The sequence below is a fragment of the Telopea speciosissima genome, chromosome 10 (assembly GCF_018873765.1).
Source record: "Telopea speciosissima isolate NSW1024214 ecotype Mountain lineage chromosome 10, Tspe_v1, whole genome shotgun sequence".
Lineage (NCBI taxonomy): Eukaryota > Viridiplantae > Streptophyta > Magnoliopsida > Proteales > Proteaceae > Telopea > Telopea speciosissima.
The window spans coordinates 32964483-32983770 of NC_057925.1; the positions used below are offsets into that span (position 1 = coordinate 32964483).

The following is a 19288-nucleotide window of genomic DNA, read 5'->3' on the forward strand; positions in this document are numbered from 1 at the left end:
GTCTTCCGTGAGACTTAGTATCCCAGTAGGGTTGTCCTTCTTGGTGGATAGATCCTTCTACGTGGTAGATAAGGTCCCTAGTGCTTGAGTCCATCTGGGTTACGTAAGTGGTAGGTGATGGCCCAGAGTCCTCGCGGTGGTGTATATCTTGTTGGCGACGTGGTGGTGGTGTCGTCCAGCTTGTACCTGCACCCTGTCGAGGTCTCAACACCTCAGTGGATGAGGCCTGAGAGGGAAAGATGTCCAGGTGGTCCTTGGCCCAAGGTGGGTGGTGCCCATGGCGGCTGGCGCCCTAGTGGATGGCTCCCCAGGGGATGGCACCCAAGTGCGGGTGATGGCGCCCAAGGTGTAACTGGTGTCCGGGTGGATCTCTTGCTGTTAATGTCCGGGTGGATATCCTGCTCTTGGTGTTCGGGTGGATCTCCTGCTGTTCAGGGACACGTGGCATCTTCTGATAGATTGGGATGATTTGTGATTCATCAGGGAGAAACTAGAAAGGGAGGAAGCCACTGCAGCTCCTTTTACGCTGTCCAACCTAAACTAAGTCGTCAATGGGTTCTAAATCACATCAACTTCATACCTTCTTCTTCCCCTTGATGGCCCAAGGCCATTTGCTTCCAGCCATGGATTTTTGTTGAAAACCACATGGTGGAATCTAAGGACTTCCTATAGATTGTTGGTCGGTGATGGTAAAAGACCGGCGGTGAAACACATTTAGAATAACGCGGAATTAGGCGTTTGGATAAGCAACAAGAGTAGCGCGATGCGGAGGCAGAGGAGGGGAGGAACGAACACGAGGGTTCAAGGCGGAGGCTGCGACACTGAGCCCACTTTTGATGATTCTGACCAGGTAGTGTATAAACTCTGAGTTTTTGTTTATTTTATTGTTCTTACACTTGAAATGTTGGACTTTGTTGCTCATTATCAAAGTTTCCTTCGGTTTGCAGACTTGGATTGAACGGTTGTCTTACCCAAAAAAAAAAAAAAGAAAGAAAAAGGGTCGAACAGTTGAAATCGACAATTTAAAGAATTGAATTTGTAAACATTCAAGCATTTAGAATGAATATTTGAAGCATTCAAACTTCAGGTAAATCCTCGGCCACATCGTCTTCTTCGTTCTTCTTCTTCCTCTGCATTTCTGCTCTTTCCCCTGTCCCCTTCTTGTTCATTTTTCTTCTTCCTCTGCATTTCTGCTCTTTCCTCCCCTAGCCCCTTCTTGTTCGTTTTTCTTCTCCCTCTGCATTTCTGCTCTTTCCCTCATCGACTCTTCTTCTCTATTTTCCCTTTTTAAATAAAGCAAATACTGGGCTGTCGGGGGCCAAAACACCATGCAGCGTTCCTTGGCTCCTTTCTCCTCCTAATTCTTCTCCCTGTCCTTTGGTTTTGTTGATTCCCCCACTTGATCTTGGTTCTCTCCCTCTTTATTCCTTATAGTAATTTAATGTCTCAAAGAAAGGCATGAATTTGTCTTCTTTCTCAAATTTGAAATTGGTGTCGTCGACTACTGCAAGAGAGAATCCCTTTGTTCCGCGCATCGAAATAGAAATCAGGAGGAAAAACTGTCTTTGGTCGCACACAAACATCCGATGGCGTTCTTGTATGCCATCGAGAGGAGACCCATTTAATCTCATCTTCCATGGTTGATGATCTCGCCCTTGGCCTTTGGGGTGGACATGTTGAACGGAGAAGGTAAGGTTCAGGGGTAAAACTGTCTTCAACTAAGGGAGGATACTATTTTGACTTAGTTTTGTAAATTCAAACTTAAAACACTGTATTTTTGTTAACTGAAACAATGAGTGACTATTTTTGTAAGAGCAAATTTGATTTAACCTAATCCTGTAATTTTCCCAAAGAAAAAATAAGAAAAACATTTGAAGAGGCCACGTCGGTCTTTCTAGGGTAAGATTCAAGAGTAAAGGAATTCATGGCTCTATTAAGATTACAAAAAGGCCCTTAAAATTTAGCGTTAATTACAGTATTAGACGGTCAAAACAAACCAAAAACCTTTTCAACTCAGAATCATGTCGGTCGTCAATACAATCAAGTACGCTGCACGCGTGCACCATTGGCCGGCTTTTTTTTAACTGACCATAATGCCCCTATCACTGGAACTTCGTAAAGTGCAATTTCTGTTTGCTCTATTTACGAGGCAGTCCTAATCATTTTACCTGTCCTGCACTAAGATTACTACTGGATGAGGGTTAAATACCAAATACACCCCTACATCGCACCTCTTGATGTGTGAAGTGTCAACTGTGGAGCGTGAATGCTGAAGTCTGCAAGCGTGCGTTTCAACTTTTGGAATTTAGGGGTGTGCCGTTTTGGTCTGTCCAATTAGGAGTTGCCACCTGGCTAAAGGTATTCAGAACGAATAGTGGTCCATAGAACAGTAGGGATCCTTCGAAAGTCACATAACCATGTGAACTTTGCCATTGTCACCAATTAGTCATGTTGTGTTGGAAGCCTCTTGTTCCTCACTTATTTTAAGAAACCCCCACTCTTCCTCCCTTCCTCTAAAGAAGAATAGTAGAATTATATGACAAAAGAATATAAGTAACTGAAAATTATAAAATTTATTAATGCTATTAAATAGATATGATACCTAATAATGGGATTTTCTTATTGGTGCCTCATAAAATGTCAAATAATTCATAAAGAAAAATGATATACAAAATAGTGAGATGTAATAGAATCTTAGCTGTTAGCATTTTATAGATCGTTGGAGATATCTCTTTGCATCTTACCCATTCAATCCGACTATTGGTTACACCATTTTTTCCACCCCCACACACACCCTCTCTCCCACTCTCCCCTGCCTGCCCGTGGTTGCAACCTACCAAATGCTACGTTACGCTCCTCTCTCTCTATCTTTTATTTGGCATTGGCGTCACTTTAGAAGAAGAAGAAGAGAGAGAGACTGAGAGCGAAGGTGGAGGAAGAGAAACAATTGTGGATAGATTGAATGGTGGAGATGTTTCTATTGGACAAGTGTGTGTCCATCAAATCAGGTCCGGTTCGGTTCAACCCAGTTCACATTTGTATTGAATATTTATATATTTTAATTTAATATTATCATATGCGATATAAACTTTTTGAGCATTATGTGTCCCTAAGTTTTACTTAAAATGGTAGTCACGACTAGGGTTTGGGCTGGGCACCCTTATCATATGGTTGTCGCATTGGATATGCCTAGACATACGATGTCAGGGTACGAATGCGAGTGATCATATGTTTGATGTGTGCATTGACGAAGAATCTACTGTGTCGATTCCCTCATGTATTACTGCCAGATGTAGGAAGGGACAGACATGTGTCACCGACACCCTATGCCTGAGGGAACCCTGTCACTGCAAAGTGTGATCGCATTCTTTGGTTCATCAATGACTGAGACTCAAGCGAGTCAAAGCCGGTGTTCTGGGAATGCGTGAACACTTTGTGAGTGAATGAGATATCCAACATAGTCACCACTGCCCGATTGGGGAACACCAAAATTGAGACTGTCTGTGTATGGTCGGATCAGAATCTAGATCTAGTGCCGTTTTGGAAATGGTTTTGTAAAATTTATTTAAATAAAGTGTTAAATCAAGTTTTGCGGGATCCGATCAGATGCACAGACTCTCTTATATGGACATGTACTATGGATTGGGGTTTGGCAATACATGTGTACATGCCCTAGATTCCATAATGATGGTGTTGATTAGTGGGGGGGTTGTATATGATAAATAGTTATCATATAGGGAGTTATTTGGAATTTGCTATATATTTTAATTAGTACTTTATTTAATTAATGGATGTGGTGCAAATTATAATTATCTATTAAATATTAAATAAAGTAATTAATTAATATTTTCCCTATTAGATTCTGCTTCTTCACCTGTGTAGCACTTTGAGTTTAAACAGAACTGCCAAACAAAGAGAGAGAGAGTCAGACTCTCACTGAGGATTTATTAAATCCTACTGAGATTTAATTAATTCAAATTATTATAAATAAAGGACCAAAAACGTAGAAGAGAAGAAGCTCTCCATGTTTTGGGCAAACACTCTCTCTCCTACGTTTTGGTCTCTTTCTCTCCCTCTTGTGATCTCTCTTCTTCTTCTTCTTGCTTCTCTCATTTGTGTTTGAGAGTTAGGGTTTGTGAAACCCTAAATCTGTACTGAGGAATTTGAGAGCATCTGGGATTGGCGTGTAGAACCTTGGTAGCACCATTCAAGGTTTAGATCTATTTGCTTGGAGCGCTCACTGGAGGAAGAACCACTGTCTATTGGAGGAGCAACACTTGAGGCTCACCAGGTTAGCAGTTCTTTAATAATTCCTTCAATTATTTAATTATTAATATTTATGGGATGCGAAAGAAACTCGAATCGATTAATTTCCGCTGCGCATTCTAGTATGGGATGGATCCCTCTTGCCATGTGATGGACTAGAGATGAGTTTCTCCGTCCCTACTGTGATGATAAATTTTATGGGACATATGAGGGAAGAAGAAACCCTAATAGGAATGCACCAGGGTTCCCATGGGCAACCATGGGAAGCCCTAAATATTAAATGGGGCACCCATGGGACACCATGGGATATCCCAGGGCGTGCAATACCCTAATTGGTTTATAATTGGTTTCCCTAAGGAGCCATGGTTTGATCCCTGGATCATTGTTTGACCAGCAGTTTCTTATTCCATCCAACGGTCAATAGAATGTTAGTGTGATTTATAGGGAGAGTGTTTCCTATCCGGGAGTGTAGCCTACACTGGCAAGAAATATCGAACCGCAGCCTCTAAAAAAGAATCATTTGAAGAGTAGAGAAGTCATTCAAGGAAAGGGAGGAGAGAGATAGAATATGCTATAAACTCAACTCGGATGCTTCCCATTCTGATGATAGAGGGGGTTATGGCTATGTGTTGTGAGACTCGACTAGACGACCCATTATGGCTATTTTGGAACCATCCTGCTGTGTGAAGCCTCCATCGCCCGGTTCGCCCACAGATAAGCCTGCAAAAATTGAGTAAACACAAGAGAGCCGGTGTGGCTCCGGCCTAGGACTCTTTGATGCTTAAGTTAGGTCTCTGGCACAACAGCATAACAACTTCCTAAAAAAGTCAGATGAGCGTTTGAGCTCTATACCTGAGTCTTTATAGGATGAGATGAGGCTGCTAGATGAGTCCTTGTATGGTAAGAGTCCTCTATTGGTAGGGCTCTTCCATGCGGAGCGGAGTGGAGAGTTATTTTCGGAATCGGACTCCTAACGAGGTAAGAGTCCTTATGGGAGTGTGATTCAATTCTATCGTGGGATCGTGACCCGATCCGTATCCCGTGATTGTCAGGACGTGCTGACGTGGCTCCCTGATCCCAGGTGAGCCGTTGTTACTGCTTCTAGAGAGGCCTCGGCCTCAGGCAGTCGTGCCCTCAACGCTTGGCTTCGTGCTTGGCATAGGCGACGAGTGAGTTGCACCCTAAGCGTTATGCTCAACTCGGTCGACCTTAGACCATACAGGTGCTTGGCCTAGAGCTCGCCCTCCATGCTCATCGGCTGTGTAGCCGATCAGAGTGGGCTCGAGCAAGTGCTCGGCGGTCGTGGGTGCTCGATCGTGGTGCTTGGCCATGTTGGTGATCAAGGTGATGGTCCTCTCCTTCGGTGACCTGTTTGGTGTCGCATCCTTTGGCTCGGTTCGGCCCTCGGGTTCGGCCTTAGTCCATCCACATGACATTTTCTGAGTGGATGGTGATTCTATGACTCATCACATCCCAATTAATTTCTATTATCCAAGGAGAGGCGCTTGCCTTAATAGCTGGTTTATTGTAGAGTTTATTGTAAACAATTGATGATATTATGGTGGAATCCGATAACTTCAAGTTGGTGCATTGCCTCATAGGACTGGAGTCTACTCCGCTGGAGATCCTTAATGTTGTCAAAGATATAATATACCTCTCTTCTGGTTTCCATTCTTGCTCTTTCCACTATTTTCCCAGAGAGATTAACAATGTGATCACCCAGAGGGCTATGTCAGTTGCATGTTTCTCTCTTTGGCCCATTTTCACTCCTAGACTATCTGGTCACACTTTAATACATAAACATATTTCAATCCAAAAAAAAAAAAAAAGTGAAATCAATGAAGTTTTATATGGTAACAAGGAGATTAAAGCGGCAAATAATGCTGCTTGGTCACAGAAGTAGGTGATTAGATTTTGGGATAGACAAAGGGATCCTAGGAGTGGGCAATGAAGAAGAAGGAGGACAGTCATCATTGTTAGGTGAAACGTTTGAAATAGAACATCCCATCACAACATTTGGATTGTGAGTGGTTGATTTGATGTCTACAATAACGAACATGATTCATTTCTACAAGTAAAACATCCACAATGAACACAGAATGAAGAAATACCCTCATACTGAGAAAAACCATTTTACAACTAACTAAAATTCATATAAAATGGGTACGAGACCCCTTGGGAGCTGAATTTGTTGAGAGCCTGTTTCCGGCGATTATCCAACAGGAGGAGTTACCTTCACTCTATTCTTCCCCCACCATGGAAGAGGTGAAGAGGTGAGGAGTTACCTTCGCTCTGTTCACAATAAGGCTTTACTTCTTAAATTGGGTTGGAGATTGCTGAATGAACAACAGTCTTTGTGGGCCCGAGTTTTGAAGTCTAAATATTTCCATAATACTAGCTTTTTTTATCCTTGCTCTAGGGGTAAGAAAGGCTCATGGATTTGGAATAGCATTTCCAACGTCATTCCAGATTTAGAAAGATTGGTCTGTCGAAGGATTGGATCTGGCCCCAATACGTCTTTTTGGTATGATAAATGGATACCAAAGATCTCTGGTAATCTTTCCAACTTTGCCATACTGCATTTAGACAAACCATGTCGGTTGTTGCCCGTTTCTCATTTCTCCTTAGGCTCTGAATGGAATGTTGATCTTCTTAAGCAATTTATTTCACCGGCTATGTTGTCATTTATACAGACTACCCCCCTATCCTCTGAAGAGGATCGATGGTATTGCTCCAAATCCAAGATAGGTCTTTTTTCCACTAAAATTGCTACTAAGGAATTACAATCTTGGTCAACCAACTCTACTGCAAGTTATGTTGGCTGGTGGAAATTCTTTTGGAAACTTCCAATTCACCCCAAGTTTAAGACCTTTTTCTGGCGTTTGCTCAATGCAGGACTCCCTATCAAGGATATCCTTTCCAGATGGACATCGCTTGATACACCCTGTGCTCTATGTGGAAATGGTGCTAAGACTCTATGTCACCTTTTCCTTTCATGCAATTGGGTGAAACACATCTGGGCGGCAGGACCACTCGGATTAAGGCCCGACTGGGTGGGCTTTGAGGACATCAATGAATTTTGTCGGTTTTTTCGACTTCAACTTCAATCAAACAAGATTTTGTCCAAATGGTTTTTTAGTGTCTTTATTATTACCTGCTATTATATCTAGCTGCATAGGAACAAAGCGGTGCTGAGTTCAGGGCAGCCTAACCCTGTAGAGTTACTATCCACTGTGTCAACATGGATATGGGACCTAAAGCTGTCTCCTGTGCCTTCGGGTTCTCAGGAGCTGTTGTCTGACGTCAAAGAAGAAATTTGGATGTTTCCTCCCTTTACTTTACCAATTTATGATTATGCTATTTTAATATGTGCAGGATTCTCTGGGGCTGGACAAGATGATGCTGGTTGGGCATATATCATTCTGCTGAAGGGAAGGTTTAGGTTTTTTTATGCAGGAAGATCACCTCTTACTGCTGATCTAGCTAGCTACGGTTGTGCTCTTCGCAAGGGGTTGGACAAGGCTGCCAGTTTTGGGTTGGAGATTAAAGAGATTTGGTGTGACGAGGTACGCGTTATACAGACTCTTCAATCCTCTACCATATATAGATGGCCCTGGCCCTTATTTCACTGGTTTATGTATATATCTGACAAGTCACGTCATATACATTTTAGGCTTGTTCAGAATGGTTTGTGTATAGCGATAGCAAAAAACTTGGCTAAAAACAGTTGTAACATAAGATCTGAGCAATATTAATACTAGTTTGGTTTGTTTTTCATCAAAAAAAAAAAAAAAAGGGTGCGATCATACCAGTACTAATGCATCGGTTCCCATCACAACTCCGTAGTTAAGTGTGTTTGGGTGAGAGTAGTATTAAAATTCTTTTTTTATGAACAAATGTCTAGCACACTTGGTAGCTCATGGTGCGTAAAAAGCCATATTATTGGTGAAGCCTGACTTTGGTCCAAAAAGTGTATTTGGGATCTTCGGAAGGTTGTTTCAGCTTCGAAACGACCTCGGATTGCCAAAAACGCATTGTGTTGGGCTCATCGAGATCTTCAAAACAGTATATTTTGGGATATACGTTATGTTTTGGTCAAACCATGTCCGGTTTGGCAATTTCTGGGTCTAACGGTATTTCTGTACTTCCTCGGGTTAGGGCTTCTCTATATAATGTTCTTATTTCTGAGAGGGTTGTAAGTGTGATTTTGTAACATTTCCAGAGAATAGTGAAATGTGTTCTATTGCTCAACCGTGGATGTAACTTCCCATCTTAGAGGTGAATCACGTAAATTTCTGATGTTGTGTGGCTTATCTGTTTTTCGTTTTTCTTCTGCAAATCGTCATTCTAAACGTTGTTTTCTTAATAGGCCATTGCTACCAAGAGGTCTTGGGTTCAAGCCTCCTGGTTCACACCTTCCCTTCCCATTATAATAGAATAGAGCAGGGACCTATCAAAAAAAAATCCATATAAAACCATTTCTACTTGGCTCATTCAAACAATGTTTTGTCTTATTATTTAATGCTGGAATTTTTTTTTTTTAAAGAGTAATATAAAAACCCATGAAGGACAACAATTAACATATCCATCCATACAAAGTCTATTAAGCCCAGCATTATCTACCTACAACCAAACCCTCTTTCTTATCATCCACATGATTTTTCAGTCTATATTTTCTTTACTATGAGATCTACTCCATACTTAGGCTCCACAATCATCACAAATTTAGGGCAATGTTGATATTTTGGAGAAATAGAGAAAGAGAATTTGAAAACCATAAGAGAAAGCAGAATCTTCAACTCTGCCAGTGCAAAGTTCCTTAAAGTTCCTTCCCAAACACAACCTTGGCCCAGCTCCAAAAGGCACATATGTTTGTGGATACTTGCAAGCTTCAGAGATACCATTTTCAAGCCTACTTGGATTGAATTCGTTTGCATCTGGTCCTCAAACATCTGGGTCTCTATGCAATGTGCGTGTCAGAGTCCACAATCTTATGCCTTTGGGAACAATGAGATCTCCTAGCTTTGTATCTATCAATGTCTCTCTTGATATGAATGCTCTAGGAGGGTAGAGTCGCAAGGTTTCTTGAATCACCATTTCAACCTACAAAGGTAAAGCTAGATGATCAGTTGCAGTAAGGAATAATAACTAGTCACTTCAGACATTTTTTTGTGACTACTACTTATGAATTTCTGTGGGGGGAGCGTGACCCCTGTGCATGTGGGGGAGCCAATGGGAGTACGCACAGAGGCATCAACAGGGTGGTCATTCCCCCCTATAGTGGTGGTGTTTGTGGTGACGGTAGTGGTGGTGAGACCATCAGGGGAAGAAGAAAGGTGGTGTTTTATTTTTAACATAAAATTACTGCTTTTCCCATCAAATTAACCATGAGCTCATTAAAGAGCAAAAGTGAAATTAATTTTAATTTCAATTTCAAAATTAAAGCTATTTCAGGATTTCTATTCCAGTTGAATTTTTAGGTGTAAAAAGCAAACCAAACAATTTCATAAATAGTATTCACCCCATGAAATAGTCAACAAATAGATTTTTGGTCAAGAAATTTAAATTGTTTTGTTTGTATTAATCTGAAATATTTCAAAAAAAAAATTCCTTTTGGTAGTTCAATTTCTGAGAATAGATCCTCTATATTTCTTTGGAAAGGGTGATGGTGAGTCCATTAGGTGAAGAAGAAGGGTGGTGTTTTATTTTTAACATAAAACTACTATTTTGCCCATAAAATTAATCATGTGCTCATTAAAAAGCAAGAGCGAAATCAAATGAAATAGAAGTTCTGAAAGAGCTTCTCAACTATTTCAGAATTTCTATTCTATTTGATTTTTATTTCACTAAAATAAAATGTAAAAATCAAACCAAACAATTTCAGAAATAGAAAACACCCCATGAAATTAAAATAGAAATCATACAAATCAGGCCTAAGTAATTTGCATATACCGTTTTCAACTTGCGTAGGGCATCAGCATCTGGGATTCCATCTCTGCAAACTTGAAAAACTTCTCGACGAACGCAGTCTTGCCACTCGGGATATAAACTTAATAACATCAAACACCAAGCTGCAGCAACTGCTGTAGTTTCATGACCAGCAAAGTAGATGTTCTTGCAGCTAGCAACTGTGAAGCGATTAGAGGCTTTTCTACTTAACTTATCACTCATTAGCACCCTCTAGTATCATTTGTAATAGATCCTTCTCTAAGCTAGGGTTAGCCAAGGTTTTTTCTTCTCGCTCCCTGTCTTCAATATTAATGATTCAATCTCTCTTTCTAGCTTCCATACGTCTCTGTTACTCTTGGTTGGAAATTTTCTATAATAAAAAAAATAGCATTAATCAAAGCAAGTAAGCAACATCAAAGCTTCAGTTCAGAATCACTTTCTAACAAAACTTTTCTTTTAATTAAATTCTTCAAAATTTTGTTTTCAAGTAAGAAATTGAAAATAAAATTTGTGTGGCTCTCTAGATTTTAGAATTTGTTTATTTTATAAAATTTTAGCTAAATATTTCAATGATAAAAAGAATATCAATTATCGTCATTGTAATCATCATCATCATTATTATTATGAGTTAGGACAAGAGATCGATGCCTGGTCACATAGCCCATGCACCTGCATGGGGGCAGTGAGAGTGCACAAAGGTACATAGATGAGATTTTTTATTTCACAAGGGTTGGGGTGATATTTTGGCATGCTCATGTGTCTAGGTATAGGGGCTACATGACCAAGCAGCATTGTTGTTGTTTTTATTATTATTATTATTATATCACTGGTATTTGATTTATTCAGAAAAAAAATTATATTGAGGAACTTTATTTATAATTCAATTTGTATATCATGTAATCCATTTAGAAACCAAAAAAAAAATGCATCAAATTACAAAATATTAGAAAACATTCCAGCACCAAAATCTCATAATATTTTAGAAAAAAAAATTCCACAAAATTAATTTGAAGGAATTGTCAATCTTGGAGTACTTGTTTTGCTACCAAATATCTAAATCTTAGAACTTCTGTCCATTCAAAGCCTCATTATAAAAATTGAATCATTAATCCAATTGATCCTAAGCATGGTTTGAGGAATCAATATAGGATCGATCGATTTGTATCGGTATCGATATTAGTGGACACTGATATAGATTCTTAGCTAATCCCATATCGATGGATCGATACAGACAAAATAAAAATAAAAATAAAAACTTTTTTTTTTTTTTTTTTTTTTGGGAATAAAACAGGGGTAACCCTCACCAATCCAGATCGATACAAACCGATCTAATGTCCATCTAGATCAATATCGAGAAAGATTGATACCAATACCGATACCGACTACTAAAACCCTTATCCTAAGTAGACCAATGTGTCTCTTTGTTGATGTTCAACCACAACAAACAACACGCACACACACACAAGTCTCTGTGATGATGTCTAACCTAAGTTTTGGAATGATGAGCTGACATAACTCTTTGAAAATAGTCTGGGCCTCACAGATTGTGTAGGCCCACACAGCTCACCGGCCCAAACAGTCCATTCACAACCTTGGAATATATTCTCCAAAACTATAAAAGGATTTGACAAATTTTTTTTGTCAGATTGTGTTTTAATAAGGACATTAGTAAGCTATCTACATCAGTAAACTTGGGATCACAAAGACATTTACATCATATACATTGGGGGGAAGGAACTGAGTTAGGTTAGAATCTAATCGTTCAGCAGCCTCTATTGGGCAGTTATCTTCATAGCATTCTATGAGTACCACCTTATTGTTTTCTAGTACAGAAAGCTACTCATCATAAAATCCAAAACACATAGTATGAAGAGAATCTCATCCATGAATTAGAGTGATTTTCTTGGTTGTGTAGCGCCGGCACTAACGTGGGTCAATGAAAGTACATACAGGGGCATCAACATAGATGTGATTTTTTATTTCATGGAGGATAGGGTGGAACTTTCATATGCTCCTATGCTTGGGTGAAGGAGCCATGTGACCAACATTTTTTTTTTATCACAATTTAGTTAACATATTTAATATATTGAGCCACTTACACAATTATTTTTAATAACAATGGCAAAATTATAATTGTTTTTTTTTTTTTTGGACAGAGATTTCCCACCAATGGAGAACCGCAATACTAAGAGGACAAGAGATAGATTCATTGAATAGAGACCTACAATTTTGTTTGAGATAAAGGTGTCAATGTGAGCCCCACGACTCATTAAATGAGAGGGCATGGGTAGGGATCCCCGGATCAGGATCATCTACGGCCTGCTGCCCGTAGCAGCCATAGCAGCGCACTAATGAGGCGCGGCACAATGACCGCCTTACCCCTGATCGGGCAAGGCGCTCGAGCAGGGGTAAGGCGGTCATTGCACTGTGCCTCATTAGGGCGCTGCTATGGCTGCTACGGTCAGGCAGGCCATAGACGATCCAAATTCGGGATCCCCACTCCACAGTCCACATGTCGTAGGGGATCTTTTCCCTTTATTTACCCTCCTTTTACTTCATTCTGAAACGTAGCAAAACAAGCAGTAAAAATAGCCATTGACCCTGAGTTTTTCTCCTCTCAAGTTCCCTGCCTGGTCAAGTTCGTAGGTTTCTCTCATAGGAAGGGCAAAAATGACGATCTCACCCCACTCGGGTAGTGTGTTCTTGCAGGGGTGAGGTCGTCATTTCCGATCCCCTATGAGAGGAACCTACGAACTTGACTGGGCAGGAACCTGAGAGAAGTTAAGTCCCCCTTCACACAAACACAAATGTGTGAGAGAGAGATTTACATGGTTATGAGGTAGTAAATACATACCTGAAAGTTGCTCCCTTATGTAGGAAGCCTTTCTCGGATAACATCTTTTCAAGGACCCGGATCTTAGAGAAGATGTCTTCGCCTTGAGAGTAGGAACTCCCAAAACAAGCTCTAGAGATAACATCAGCAGAGAAGTCCCTCAAATGTTCATCAACTTTTATCTCAGCAATCCCTCCTTCAGATTCAACTACTCGCTTCTCCCATTTCTCTATCAATGCCAGCCTAGACTCCAGCATTAGCCCCACCATGCCCTACACCCACAAGATAAACACACAAGACAAACTATGAAAGTTGACACTCAAAAAAAAATGAAAGACATAATATTGTCATGTGGCAAATAGTAAAGCATTATTATACTTCCCTGGATATATTAACGGAGAAGAAAATCCTATAATATTTTAAACCCATCCCACCTGTTGGGTGAACGTTGGTTTCAATCCCAAGACCTCACTCAGATCAACTACTATACCCTTATCAGCTACAGTAGTTGACACCTTCAAATACCATTTCAAAAACTAGGGAAAAAACTTAAATTAACATGGTGGGTCAAAAGATTGAGATTAACTTTCAAATTAAATTATAGACAAAAGAATTCACTAAAATCAATATTTTTTTTTTTTTATAGAGAGTGAAGAGATATGAGTGTTTTATTAGATACTTACCTTAACCTTGTCCATGAAGAACTCGGCTGAAACGATTTTCCTCTGGTGGGACCAAACATGACCGTTGGAGACCAGAACACCCTTACCTAGTAAAGGGTTAAGTGTCTTTGCCAAGTGCAATGGCTTCCCTAAATCGAAAGATATAACTTGACCTATCTCCTTCACAAGATCAGGGTGATTCACATACAAGTGTTGTGTCCTTCCAGTTGAATACATGAATACTAGATCGACCTGCAACAACAAAACTTTTAAAATATGTGAAAGAGAGAAGAACAACAAGCCATGCATGCTCAGTGGATCATGGGTTACAGTTACATATAGAATGGGCCTTACTTAACCCGGCCATGACTCAACTGCACAAAAATTATAATTACATTAAACTTGTGCAAATTAGGAACTTAATTTCAATGATAAGAACAAAAGCAAAAAAAAAAAAAAAAAAATACTAGAAGATCATCTATATATAGTTTAGTTTTTGAATTACTAAGGTCTATTGTTTTTTTTTTTTGGTCGAATTACTGAAAATAGCTCTCCTATGGGGAGAGGAGAGAGGTTATTGTAGAATGATTGGGGGTAGCTTCACTCAGGCTAATTGGCAATGGTAGTTGCCGCGCATCTATAAGAAGGTGTGTACTAAAGAGCTTTAGATGGATTGGTAGTGCAGGTGGCCCTGACGAATGGAGTTCATGTAGGGGGAAAAAATCCTCTGCAGTGCCTTAATCTGGCGGTGCAATACAGTATGGGTTTAAGAACTTGACACGTGAAAGATGCGACATTCAATAGTGCCAAGCTCGAGAAGAAAGAGAAGAAAAACAAAAAAAAGCCATCTTGCATCGAGCTGGTACCATGAAGCTTCGTCTATTTGTTGACCTATCAGACCCACACTACATTGCACTGTTAGATGCCCACACTACAAAGGGACATGAGGTCTTTCAAGGACGGATGAATGATGTGAAGGAGAAAAGACTTACAATGTGATTAAGGACCTTCCATTTGGATAAGGGGATTTGACACAGCAAAAAGGACAGTCATCATGAGACAGGGAGAGACATGAATGAGTGAAATGTGGTACCAAGTTTTAGTAAAAAACTCACACTTTCTCTTTTTCTTACACTTTCTATCCTTTTCTGATCACGTGGGTTCTTGAAGCACCTCTTTTCATACATCCTGTTCTTTGAGATGGGAGATGTCATTACATGCAAACATGTATATATATATAGATCTTAGAATTGTTATCCTCTCCAGTACAGTGTTGTACTGTATCGTATAGTGTTGTAGAGACCATGTGATACAGTGGGCCTCACATGATGTACATGACTTTTGCAGCTATCACACAATGCAGTACAGCACCGTATTGTAATAGGAGAGGATAAAAATTCATAGATCCCATGCCCATTATGTAGGCTTAGACTTTAGAGGAATATATACTAGGGTTGTGACATTGTAATTATGCCTATCTATCCGGCTTTCAATAAAGTTGGGCCCATGGTGGAATGGCGAATAGTACTTCTCCTATATTAAATTTTAATAATAGGATCAACAGTTACTAACTATCATAGCCCTATATAGCAATCCTCTATAGATTATAGAAATTCCATTTCATTAGCAAAGCATTATGGCAGTCTCCATTACATATGATCAAAAACCGAATTAATTATATGGTCATCCCAATTATTACCTCCACCATCAAGAAGACCTAATCTACTTATCTACTTCTCCTTTTCATTAAAAGGAAGTAAGGAAAGAAAAATGCTGCCTACACTAGCACGTGGCCAATGAGGGGATACGCAGAGGCATCGATCAGGGGTTTTTCATTTGTAAGGGACTCGGTGATCATTTCAAAGGGGGGTTGTGTTTGGGCGTAGGCTGTACATGACCAAACAGTATTCCCATAGGTGAATCTTGCTTTACCTTTAGCACACATATGCCTCCTCTCTGTGGGTATGTGCTTCCTTCATTCTCTCTTGCACTGTATGTTCTCCTCACCCTTCCCCATCGAGTTTGAGGTGGGTATGGATTATGATCATGGATGAAGGTATTAGTATCATTTGTTGTATCAATATTGCTGGCATCTGAAATCGATATGGATCAAGAGTATTGGCTAAAAGGTGAATTGTTTTTAAATTTACTCTTGATACATGTTGATGTGATCAAATCCATATCGTATCAATATCAACATGGCAATAACCACCAATATCAATGTCTATAGCCTAGGTTATGATGAAAGCAATAAGGGAGGGGGGAAGACAAAGGGAAGATAAAACTGTGTAGTATTTGCTATGTATTCTAGATCGATTTCACATTCTCGGATGTTAAAAACAACTATTTTTATCATTCGAGGATGCGGAATCGACCTAGAATACATATCAAATGCAGGGATCCAGATCCTCTATTGCCGAGCTACCCCATCCTGCTATGCTGCACAGACATAGTAAGGCAGGAAATGACCACCTTTCCCTAACTCGGACAAAGCACTCAAACAGGGGTAAGGCATTCATTTCCCGCCTTACTGTGTCTATATAGCTCGGCAGGACAGGGCAACTCTGCAGTAGAGGATCCAAGCCTTAATCATGAAGTAAGAAAGGAAATTATGTCAGTGTTGGCCATAAAAAGGCCATGCCCATTTAAAATATGACTCAACCCAAACCCAATCGAGCCCTCCCATTAACTCTCTCCATGGACCATTGACCATTGTCATCTCTGTTGAGAAGGCAACAAAAACAAAAAATGGTAGGAGTCAGTTTCCTATGTGGATTCACTCCAAATGTTAAAAACTAACCCTCAACTTGGTAATACATAAGGTTAGGACTGTCAATATACTTTCTACAAATGAGTGGACATGGTGATATGGACAATAAATGAGTGCCAACTAAGGAGCCATGAGGAAGGCCTTATATAAGGCAATAAACTTGGCCTAAATGGAAAAGAATTAATAATTCTTCAACAGCTCCTATCGAAAAAAAAAAAAAAAATTTCTTCACCAGCTCGCCCTAGTTAAAAATCATTAATAAGATCACCCTTTACCCAAAAAAATTTGTAAAAAATAATTGAGAAAAAGATCTCTAGTTGGTGGTGTTTCCTACGTCTTCTCACAGGGAGTCGTGAGATGATGCATCTGCCCCCTACAGACGTGTTCACCCATTGATCCAAACACTTGTGTAGAGATCATGCGACCAAGTGGGCATCTCTTGCACAAAAAAATTAGAAAAATTGAAAATAAACAAATCCTAAGGTATCAAACCCAACTGAAGGAGCTAAGGCATCTGTGGTTTACCTTTCCTAACAATTACCTTATTTGTCCTAAAAGATTCTAGAGAGTCCTGTTAGTGTCTTAAAGAACCAAATCATTTTACATATCTTTTACTTAATATATTAAATTAATTTAATTTTTGTTTAAATAAGAAAGTGAGTGTCTGCTTAGTTGTAATAATATGCTATGATAGGACATAATATAGTGCCAATTAATATCCAACAGTGATTGATATAATTAATTACATTAAATTACCGAGTGCCGTACCTCTTTTTTACTTTACTATAATATCTTTTTTATGGATTGGTTCAACTGGTCCAATCACAATCACAGCATATGACCAATGTCTGCCACATACCAGCTTATTGGTTCAAGGCCTAAGCTATAGACTCTATCTCTGACCTGGATACTATCCAACGTGCATTGGACGGCTGGGAGCATCTAACACACATCTCAATGCATTATGTAATCGTTGGATACGGGCTGGATGAGCTGGCACCGGAGAGGATTTGGTTCCCTCTATCTCTAACTATGCCAATCATATTAAATTTAAGCTGAAAAAGTATCGATCACCACCAATATTGATATGTATCAGTTTTATCCATTTTTCAGTTTCCATTTTTTCAATTGAAAAATGGATTTTCATATCGTATATCATTTACAAATCGATTGATACGGTTGATCCGATACCGATACTTAAAACTGTGTCTACATCTCAAAATAACGTGAATAGAAATGATTAAAAGTCTTCTTATCCTTGAAAGATTTTTAGCCTATAAAAAAAAATGGAAAACATGTTGGGTCATATGATTGAATTTATGCCTCTAAATGGGCACATTACTAATACATATAAAATGTCATTTTTCTCATGAATCGATTTTTCCTTAAGCGATAGTGAAACGGAATCCATTCATCGTGGGACTTCAGATGCATGTGAGAGGGGATCGGGAGGATATTTTAGAGAACATAATTAAACCCTATATGGGTTTGTGAACCCTTGGATGATGTGGTGAAAGATTTCTACTACCACCACCACCACTAGTGTGAAGCTTCCACTAACTTTAAGAAACTCATGCAAAAGAAGAATTGAAGAAGAAGAAGAAAAAAGATGAAATGAAAGTGTACCGTATTGTTTTCTCCAATGTTCAAAATATGGGAAGAGAGCAGAAGTGTAATCATGGGCAGCAATCTCTAAATGGTCTTTAACTTGCTTCATATTCAAAGCCTCTGATTTGATCTTTGTCATCTCAGCAGCATTTCCAGATAGAAAAGAAGAAGGTGTAGGTCCTTTGATTCCTTGCTTTCTAAGCTTCTCTTGAAGCCTCTCCGGCTTCATCCAAACAACATTTAAGATATATCCGATCAAACTGCAAAACCCTACCAAACACAAACTCCATATAGCCTTCACAAACCAGACTTCCATCTCTCTCTCTGTCTCTCTCTGTCTCTCTCACTCTCTCACTCTCTCAAAAGCTGAGATATTAGAGAGGTGTATCATCCACTATATAAGATGAAGTCACAGTAAGATCAAAAAGATAAGAGGTATCCAAAAATGGCAGGACAGTTTCTCAAAGAATAAAGGACAGTTATTGACTTTGCAAACAAGGAAATTTTTTTTTTTTTTTTTGTTTTTCCATTTTTTGGGATGGTGGTCTGAAAAAGAATCTTTAGATAGTCCAGCCAACACGTGAAAAGGAACATTGAATTTGTTAGGAATTGTCTAGATTCAGACATGTGCCAAATATTAGATACAAGTTTCAATCATATATTCTTCCATGGATTAATGGCATCTTTCATATATATATATTTGGGGGAGCATTTATACGGCAGTTAATGAGAGCGCACGCGCGAGCATCTTGTGGGACTGTATTTTCGTCTTTTGTGGGGGTTAGGTGATCATTTTGTCCCACTGTATCTGGGCAAAGAACATTTTTCGTATATGTTTTTCAAAGATTTATTCTAATGTTGGACCAATCGATGTCAAAATCGTTCAGAATAAAATTAACACCATTCCAGTAATTGTCAAAAGTATTCGCTCGGATATGGAGGAACGTTGTCGAGCTATCGTTCCTAAGGGGTCTAGAGACCCTAGCTAGGAATCAATTCCTTGTGCAGAAAAAAGGAGTCGTTCAACCCATATGATCCTCTACATAGTTTAGCTCTTTGTGTATTTTAGGTGTTCTATCTTCTCTTGGGCTGTCTCTTGGGTTGTTCGGTTTGGATCTGTTTATTATCATGTTGGTTTTGAAGTTGTTTTGGGTCCCCTTAACGTTGCCATGAATACTGGTTGCCAACAAGGTGGTTCAC

At 39.4% G+C, this 19288-nt stretch overlaps 1 pseudogene; it reads right to left on the reverse strand.

Annotated features, from left to right (window-relative positions):
- Nucleotides 1-8892: 8892 nt before the first annotated feature.
- LOC122644040 lies at nucleotides 8893-18435 on the reverse strand (annotated as a pseudogene).
- Between the last annotated feature and the right edge of the window lie 853 nt (nucleotides 18436-19288).